The sequence below is a fragment of the Olea europaea genome, chromosome 11, assembly GCF_002742605.1.
Source record: "Olea europaea var. sylvestris chromosome 11, O_europaea_v1, whole genome shotgun sequence".
Classification (NCBI taxonomy): domain Eukaryota; kingdom Viridiplantae; phylum Streptophyta; class Magnoliopsida; order Lamiales; family Oleaceae; genus Olea; species Olea europaea.
In genome coordinates, this window is record NC_036247.1 from 23,483,868 (window position 1) to 23,494,366 (window position 10,499).

Consider the following 10,499-nt stretch of genomic DNA (forward strand, 5'->3'; position numbering starts at 1 on the left):
TTCATTTTCTCATAAAAATGGGTATCAAACACCCTCTCAGTATTTGAATATATATTTATCCTCTAGTTTCCAAACAAAAATACAAATCAAGGTAACAAAATGCTCAATATTACTAAAATTGCACAACAACAACAACAGCAACAATAACAACAAAATAAAATGGCATACCAGTTTCAATGAATTTGGGTCCTGAAAATCAGATGACCTTCAACGTGACTATAAAAAATAAAATTCGAAACATCACAACGAAGAAGAAATTCAAAGACAAAGGAGACTGAAATTGGTTTTTTAGAGACCAAATCCATTGGAGAGAAACGATAACTACAGCTTTAATTAGAGATGTGAGATTACAACATATAGAGTTTTGGTGGGGGACTAATTCTATTGAAACCATGATTCTAAAATTGGGGGAGAAGAGATTTGTTTCAAACGTGATTACGAAATTGTGTGGGAAATCGAAAGGAAATAAATTTACATATTTTCCCCCTCTATTTAATCTAGTCCTCGCCTTTCCTCTTATGTACAGATAAAGTCCTTTATAAATTTAATTAAAAATCCTCCGTCTTTTCAGTTTTGACCATTTTTATCCCAATATTCTATGATATGCTCGAGTTAAGTCCTTATTATATATTTTTTGTTCATTTTCAGGTAATCTAATATTGGGTTTCTCTTAATTTAAAAAATATGTATACAGACAATAGTATAAGTTCAATCAAACACTCCAAAATATCAACAATTGATGATCCAAATATTTGTAGAATTATACTTATCATTCCCAACCAAAATTTATCAATCCCATTCTGATTCTTTTTTTTAAAGTTTTATCTCATTTAAAAAATATGAAAGTATGTTAAAATTAATTAATTAATTAAACAAGGCGTAAACAAAATATCTTATCCCATTTCACCTTCTAAAAATCCCCGAAGAGATGAGGAGTGAGAAGAACCATGACGTAATATATGAAATAAATGTCAAACATTATTTGCTTTCAGTTTGAAACACTGAATTCTCAACAAAATGGATGTTGTACAATTGGTAAACTACTTCGTCTACTCATTTTTCACACTTGATTAGAATGACCATTGGTTATGAGGTTGAAACATTTATTTGAAAAAAAAAATGATTTAGTAGATGAAAGATGGATATGTTAATTGACCACATTAGGCACGAAATATCCATTTGTATTGAGTTATCACATTTACCAGCAAAATATGTCCTTGTACTACAACATTTAATTAAAGTTTCAAAAAATATTTATAAAGCTTTTTTTATTATAAAATTTTTCCTCTTGGTAACAAAAAATTAAATTTTCAAAAAAATTACATTACATATTAAAAGTTAGTTAGAATAAAAAAATGAACACTTGTTACACAAAAAATAAAAGAACATTGCCAAAAGAAGTTAAAACAACAAGCAAAAAGTGTTGTGAAATATGATAAAAACAATGGACAAAGTACATCGCAAATACATAATAACAACATTCATTTGAGGACTTTTGCAACGTGCATTGCATGTTGTCATATCTTTCTGCTCCATAACAACATTAGAGCCTAGAATATATTGGTGAGCATTGTAATATATATATATATATATATATACACACTACTATTGCAACATAACATTTTTTTGTCCATTGCAAAAAATAGTTTTTCTTGTAGCGATTTTATTCTCCAACTATAAAATTTTTAGCAACAAATATTTCTTGTTGCAAAGAGTAGACCCTATTGCATCACAAACATCTTGTTGTCGCCAAAAGTTTTTGGCGACAAGTTTTCCATCAAAAATATTTTGGCGCCTTGCTTCCCTCACATTTTTGGCGACATTCTTTATTATTTGTCGCCACATTTCACATTTCCCAACAACTTTTTATGTCACCTTAATTTTTTTATACATATTTTTTTATCACAATCTTTGTGACAAAATTTAAAAAATGTGTAGTGTTAAATTACTTATTGCAACAACTTTTTGTATATCATGAAATCAAAATTTTGTTGTAATGCATATGGGAAGCAGTTCAACATTGAGTATGTTATTTATGATTATTTTTATTTATGTAGTAATATGGTTTAGGCCTTAACTATGTTGTTCGAGGATGAACAAATGTTTTAGTTTAAGAGTATTTGATAAGAGTATTTTGTGCATTTATTCATATCATATTACTAATTTTTTATGTCATCAAAGTGCTAAATTTTACTTAACTTAGGTTGATTTTCTTTTATTTCAATATTGGACCCGTTTCAAAGCAAACTGAAAAGAAAAAAAATGATCAATTGACTATTAAATAGAAGTTGGTGGACTAAATCTCACTCGAATAAAAGTTGGAGGATAAAAATTGAGGAGAATGAAGAAAGGAACTAATTTGCAGTACAAGGAAAATTGAGGACTTGGATGTGATTATTAATCTAATTGGTCTTTTTATTTTATTTTATTTTTTATTTTTTTACTTGGACTTGCAATGATTATAAAAGAAATACAATCAATTGGTTCGCAGAAGAAAAAGAGAATACATTCATACAGAGAAAGGGATATTGAGTAGCGACTGGATAAAAGATAAGAAATTGGAATCCTAATTGTAATACAACAGGTGGCTGTTATTGGGATGAAAAATGGGAGATTACATATACATGCAATGGATTTACGCAAAAAAAGGAGATGGGGAGTTCGGGGAGACACGGCCAAAAATATTGAGAAAAAGACGGCAACTTCAATTTGGAAAATTAATTACATTCCGTCAATTTGTTTGTGATGTCGTTTCACTTTTATTTGTTATGAGTAGCTAGATTATTTTTGCGCTAGGATTACAATTAAACGTATACCATGAACTTTTGATTTTTGAATCTCATATATTTTTGACATTCAAAGTACATTTTCAATTATAGAATGATTTGCATGGATTTATTTATCCCTGCAATTATATGTGCAATAGTTGTATAAGTTTTGTGCCTTTTTTTTACTTTTGAAAGACTAAAAATAAGTTAGACATACTGTCAATTATCATAGAATCCGATAGGGGATAGAAATATACCACTATGCTCTATGTGATCTTTAAGTATTCACAAATATTTAATGCATTCTTGTATGTCACATTAGTCATAGAAATATAATCTGGTCACATGTAAGGATAAGTTTAATTCTACTCGAGAAAGATTGTTAAACAAATAGAAAATAATGATCTTCATAATTGAATTACGTTGTCAACTTCATAAGGTTCAGAATTAAAGGGAATTAATATAGATTGGGTTTGAAATCCTAAACACTTTTCATCCTTATATTTTTATGAAACTTGCATTTAATTATGACTTTGCATTGATTTAAGTTAACTTAGATCTTGCATTCATAAGTAAATTATTTAATTTATAGGAAAAATCACAAGTTTCAATTGTTTCAGTTAAGGTTGAGTTAATTTGAACTTGAGCTAGTATAATCTTTGTAGGTACGATACTTGGGCTCAAAATTTATATTTACTACTTGTTAGCGATTTGTGCACGTACGGTATTTCAAACGAAGAATATTTGGTCAACATTAGATATAAAAAAATGGTGGATGAATATAGCACTTCTCCAAAATAAATGAACCAAGATTTTAAGCAAAGCACTCATATTTTTATTTCCGCATTTTTCACTTTGCCATTACGGACTACTACTCAACAAGTGTTTTGCTGAAATTTTGCCCACAAGATTTTTTCAGTAAGCTGAGTCGATTTGGTAGAAAATGAGTCAGTTGAAAATTATATTTTTAAGTTACCTGACTTGAGGATTAGAATGTTCTAGGGGGCAGGAATATCGCGACCGTAAAACTACTAGGTCTATATTAGGAAAGAAATCAAGTTTAGGAAATATCTATGATGGATATGGTTCGGTTCCATATATTACGTTACATCTTATTATATTAGAATTAGCTTTTACTAAAATAGTCTATTATGATGTTTGCATCTTAGTATAACTATTTGCTTAAGAATGATTGATTTTAGGGGAATAATTGTAATATGACTCATTATATAAGTGATGTTTGTTTTAATGTTGGATCAACGAGAAATTATCAATAAAAAGTCTTATTTAATTTAGTCTCTCTGTTTTTACAGCTTCTGTTAAAAAACTTCCCACCGCAAATACACCTACTCCTCTTCCAGTATGTGTGGTGCCCAATTTTATTTCTTTCACAGATCAGTAGCTTATGTGATCAGAAATTTTACGCTAGTGTCTGGTAACATATGAAATTTTATTAGAGGTTAGAAGAATGTTTATATATATCAAACAAAACCAAAGCCTAATCGTGGTTTTTGGACCTCCATGTAGACTCTGTAGATGGGGACTTTGGATTCTCCAACTCTATTTTATTAATAAAATTTAAATACGAAGAATGGGAGTTCACCTTACCTCCAGATTTAATAATAAGAAAGACAGTAAATATGAAGTACTATTACCATGGCACGTCTAATAGAATCTAACTTGCTTACAGCTATTTAAGTCAAACAAATGCAGCCCCCGGCTATCAATTTCAATAATTCGTTCCAGTTTTCCATGAATATGTATAGGTCCATGTGTTACCCGCTCTTGGCATCCTGATCCAGCCCTTATTGGCTAGCAAGTTTGCTGAACTATTTGACTATCTGTCTGTAGCATATTTTGTACCTATCTAAAAATTTAACTGATCAAACTCATTTTAGTAACAAATTTCATGGGACTCATACATATGGTTGTAGTTTGATTTAAATTCTGGTGGGTATTCAAGTTTTAATTGAAATGATTTTGAAAAGATCAAAATTATGGACCGAGAAGGAAAGTCAACGAATTTTTGCTATTGTTGCTAGTTGGCCGCTCAACTGGCACTTGCATATTTTCTCTTGAGACTTGTTGCTCGCATGGCACTTGAGCGACAGAGTGTTGCCCGCCTACCACTAGCATGTTGGTTGAGCATAGGGTTTCGCGTTTTCACGCATTCTCTGGACTTCTATTCATCTACAAATTGGTTTCTAGGGTTTATATACTTAAGTCATGACTTGTATTCTTGTGAGGATAATTCATACATCTTGGGAATTTTAGATCTTAATTGAGAGAATTTGATCTTGTTGTAGATACAATTGCTATTGATTATAGTAAAATTCCGCTGCTCTACCTATGATTTTTTTCTCATCTTGGATTCCACGTAAATCTTGTTGTTTTTATTGTGTTCCTATTTATTTCATTATTGTCATTATCTTGCGATCAATTCATAATAATTAATATCAAAGCAAGGTTGATTATTCCGCATAGCAATGATGAAATACAATATTTTGTTATTGGATCAAAACATGAGAATTACTCTATGGCAAGTGAAGATGTGAGCAATTATCGTGTAGATGGATTAGGAGGAAGCCTTACTTGCCTTTGATAAGATGTCTTCAACCTGGACATAGGATGAAAATTAGCGTAGGTATCATAAAGCTCAATCTCAAATTCATCTACATCTATCAAATCAAATTCTTCTTGATGTTCAGAAGGAGAAAAGTACTACTGCATTGTTAAATTTGAAGCATCTTTGTATAACAAAGAGCTTGACAGTAGAAAGATGGTGGCTAAAAAGTTGTCAAAAATCAACCGTACTTCCTAGATCCGTCCTACTGCGCATCTTTTAGACCATTTGCACCACTATCAAAGAAGATAGCATGCGCTCACAGATTATTATCTAAAAGAAGTTTGTTAGTTACTTGAAGTTGTACTTTTATTTTAATCGAATGTTCGAAGGTACACCATTGGATTGTCATTGACTATGTTCAAACAAATCATGACCAATCTAGATATATTAGAGGTTAAGTAAGATAAGGAAGACTTGGCATTGATATTGCGTTCATTATTGCTATCATATTTGACTTTTAGAGATACTATTCTCTATGGTCGAGGATACTCTTACTGTGGATGAGGCCTATGATGCTTTACTGTTTAAGAAGAAGTGGAGACATCTTCCAAGTGGATATCAAGCTTAAGGCCTAGCTGTTCATAAGAGAAGTCAAGGTAGGAATCTTGGTGGAAATAAGAGGGACAAATCAAAATCCTGACATACAGAGAAAGTGTGTCATTTCTATAAGAATAATGGGCGTATTAGAGTTGATTGCTATGCTTTGAAAAGTAGAAACAAGGCTGCTAACCTACTGATAAAAGAAGGTAAATCGAAAACACAGCAGAGGTTGATGTTGTGAAAGATGAGAAAAGTGAAACAGAGTTACTTGTGATTTTTGATATAGGTTCCAAATCTTGTGAGGAATGGGTTCTTGAATCGACATGCATATTTTATATGTGTCCCAATAAGGACTATTTTACAGTGTATAAAGGAGTTTCAAGAGGTGCAATGATTATGGAAAATAAGGCGCTTTGCAAAATTGTTGAAGTTGGCACAGTCAAAATAAGAATGTGCGATGGGGCTACTAGGACACTTAATGATGTAAGGCACGTTCCAGAACTGAAGTGGAATCTAATATCTTTGAACATGCTTGATTCAAAAGGTTATAGATACATTAATAAAGGTAAAGTTTTGAAGTTAAATTTGGGTGCTCTTGTTGTCATTAAGGGACATAAAAGCTCTACATAGTTGTACATTTTGCAGGGTTCCATATTTATAGGGGATGCAGTATTTTTTACTCCTTTGATAGATGAGAAACTTACAAAACTTTGACATATGTGGCTAGGGCATACGAGTGAAAATGGTATGGCATAATTGAGTAGTAAGGGACTTCTTGATGGGCAGAATACCAAAAAGGTGAGGTTTTGTTAGTATGTGTCTTTGGAAAATAGAAAAGAATTAGATTCACTAAATAAAGATACAACGCAAAGGAAACACTTGAAAATATCCTTTTAGATCTTTGGGGACCGACGATAGTGCCTAAAAATGAGGTGCTTATTACTTGTTGACAGTAATTGATGATTTTTCTATTAAAGTTTGTGTATTCTTCTTGAAATAGAAGAGTGGTGTGTTTGGGACCTTCAAGAAGTGAAAAAAAAATTGAAAGTAAGTGAAATGTCTATGCACAAATAATCGGTTAGAGTTTTGTTCAGATGAATTCAATAATTTTTGCAGGGCTGCAGGCATCTTGAGATACTTAACAATGCTTGGAATTCTAAAAAAAATGGTGCAGTAGAACTAGTGAATAGAACTTTGATGGAAAATGTTAGTTGTATGCTTTCAAATTCTAGGCTGTCCTAAGACTTTTGAGGCTAAAGCTACTACCACAGCTTGTTTTCTGATTAATCACTTACGTATTGTTGTCAATGAGAAAAGATACCAGTAGAGGTATGGTGTGGAAAACCTTCTTGTTATTATGATTTGAAGTTTTTTAGGTGTCTTGCTTATGCAGTCTAGAAATGGCATTTTTCTTGGGTATAAATTAGGTATGAAGTGATATAAGTTGTGGTGTCCTGAGATAGAAAATGTGGCAGTCCATAGAGATGTTGTTCAGGAGAACAATTAGAGGCTTCAGAATTATCTACTTTAGTTCAGTCTAGTTCAAAGTTGACGGATAAAAACACTTTGTCTACTTTACCTATACCACCACAGCACCATGGTATTCGTTTGCAAAGGATAGTCCTCGCAGACACTTTAAACGTCTACAAAAGTATAGAGAGGCAGAGTTGGTAACTTATGCATTGAGTATAACATATATTATTGATTCCATTAAGGAACCCGCTACGTATTCAGAGGCAATCAAGTGTTGCCATTCTTGCAGATGGTTGATTGCTATGTAGAGGAAATGGAATCTTTGAATAAAAATAGTACTTGAGATTTGGTGAATTTGCCTAAAGGTAAAAGGTTGTTCACTGTAAGTGAGTGTTCAAAAGGAAAGAAGGGACATCAGAGATTGAAGATGCAATATATAAGGCCAGATTGGTAGCAAAGGGTTACAATCAAATTCGGTGACCTCTTGGGAGACTTCGACAAAGTTCAATGACTATTTAGGGATATATTGAAGTTAGGTGACCTCCTAGGGGATTTTTCTGCAAAGTTTAGTGACCATTGGGGAGATTTCCTCCTTTGCTTTAGGTTGTGGCTAAGAATGATTTTAAGCTTGAGCAAATGGATGTTAAGACAATAGTCCCACATGGAGAACTTGAGAAGAGCATTTACTTGCAACAACTAGAGGATTTCATAGTTTTTTGAAATGAAGACTATGTGTACTTGTTGAATAAGTCCATGTATGGATTGAAGCAGTCGTTGAGACAGTGGTATAAAAGATTTGATTCACTAATGACTACTCAAAATTTAACTAAAAGCAGTTATGATAGTTTTGTGTACTTCAGAAAGGCAGTTCGTGGACCGATTACTTATTTGCCATTATATGTTGATGATATGCTCATACTAGCCAAGGATAAAGCAGAGGGTCAAAATGATAAAGGCTTGGCTTTGTCGAGTTTGAGATAAAAGACTTAGGTACAGCATGGAAGATTCTTAGTATGGAGATATTAGGGATAGGAAAGCTAGCAAATTGTATTTGAGTTAAAAGGGGAACATTATGATGGTGGTTTCAGAAGTTTAATATGAATGCAAAGGCTATTAGTACTCCATTAATGTCCACATTAAATTATCATATAACTTGTGTCCTCAATCAAATGAAGATACTGATTAGATGTCTCGGGTTCTTTATTCTAGTGCAGATGATTTGCTTATGTATGATATGGTTTGTACAAGACCAGATTCAGCACATCTAGTCAGTGCAGTTAGTAAGTACATGACAAATCCTATCAAAGAACATTGGAAAGCAATTCAGTAGATTTTAGATACTTGAGCGGCTCCAGTAATGCTTGCCTGCATTTTGGTAAAAATATAGATGGAATCATTGAGTATGTAGACTCATATTACGTAGGAGATCACTAACATAGTATCTGTTTACCCTTGGAGGCTGTGCTATCAGCTTAGAAAGCTACTTTGCTAAATACAGTAACATTGTCTACAACAGAGGCAAAGTATATATATATTCCGGAGGCATGTAAAGAGGCTATGCAATTAAGCGGATTGATTGGTGAAATCAGTGAATACTTACAAATTTCTATAGTATATTATGATATTTAGAGTGTTATATATTTTATTAAGGATATTTCACGAGAGGATTAAGTACATTGATGTGAAGTGATTTCTCTTGGTGATATTGTAGTGAGCAAGATTTATACCAAAGATAATCCTACTGATTTGTTGACAAAACCACTTCTCATTGTTAAGTTTGAGCATTGCTTGAACTTAGTTAGCAAATATAATTGATTTAGCCCATTTGGTTTTGTTTGGAAGAGTAGTGATGTTTACTTTGAAGATGTATTTTGAAATTCCCTTATAGAAATTTGGTTCAATGTGGAGATTTAACTACAAAAAAATATTGAAATCGCGAAAAAAAAATATTGTCACATAAAAAGAGATTTTGCTGTAAAAATCATTTCACGGCAATAATATGCTGGTTGCAGTTATTGTCATGCTATATAAGTCACAGAATGTATTTTGCTACAACGTTCAATAATTCATTGCATTAACAAACTCAGAACATTATTTATTTTACACAAAAAATACAAAATAGCAACAAGATATTTGTTGCCACAATGTCGTCGCATCACATATATGTTGGAAAAGTTAAAAAAGCGACAAGTCAATCTGTCGCTACAATAAACCCAAAAAAGTTTTAGTGAGAAAAAATGTTTGATGCGAATATTGTTTTAAAAGTATAACTTGTGTTATCTATTATATTTTATAACACATGCTTATAGTAATATATTTTTAATAACATATCATATTTTTTGCATAATTTATTTTACAATACATTTGACGTGTTGCACAATATATTTTAAGATATTCAATATTTGTAGTACAATTTATTATGAAACAAATGATGTTTGTAGTTAAATTTATTTCACAACACAGAAAAGTTTGTCAAGTCATCATTTGTGCAATGATAAATGTTGTTATTATTTAAATATCAAGTATTTTACTTTATAATATATAAAATTATTATACAAATGATTTTGTAACAATAGATATTAGTTTATGTAACATGTGCTTGAAGCTTAATTTATTTTGCAACAATAGATATTCGTTGCAAATACTTTCAAACATTATAATTTTCAAATTCTTGCATCACAATAGAGTTGTTAGTATGGTTCACATTTATTTGAAAATGTAGCTTCATTAAATCACTACAACAAAAAAGTGTTTTTGCAACATGTAAATTGCAACATCGATAAATTAAATGTTTCTAAAAGGGTCTATTACAATATTCTAATATGTGAATGTTGTCATTGGTGTTAATAATTGAGATTTGACAACATTTTTTAAGTGAATGTTGCTAATGTCGCCTTTTGCAGCATTTATTTGGTGTTGCCAAAATTTTTATTTTTGCAGCGTTTACTAAAAGTTGCCAAAAGGCCTTTTTGCAACGTTTACCAAACGTTACCAAAGTCCCTTTAAACGTTGCGAAAAGTTAAACTTCTAGTTGGGTTCCGGTTTTGGCCTAAGAAGGCGGGTTGTGTTACGTCGGTTCATGGTTTGACCCG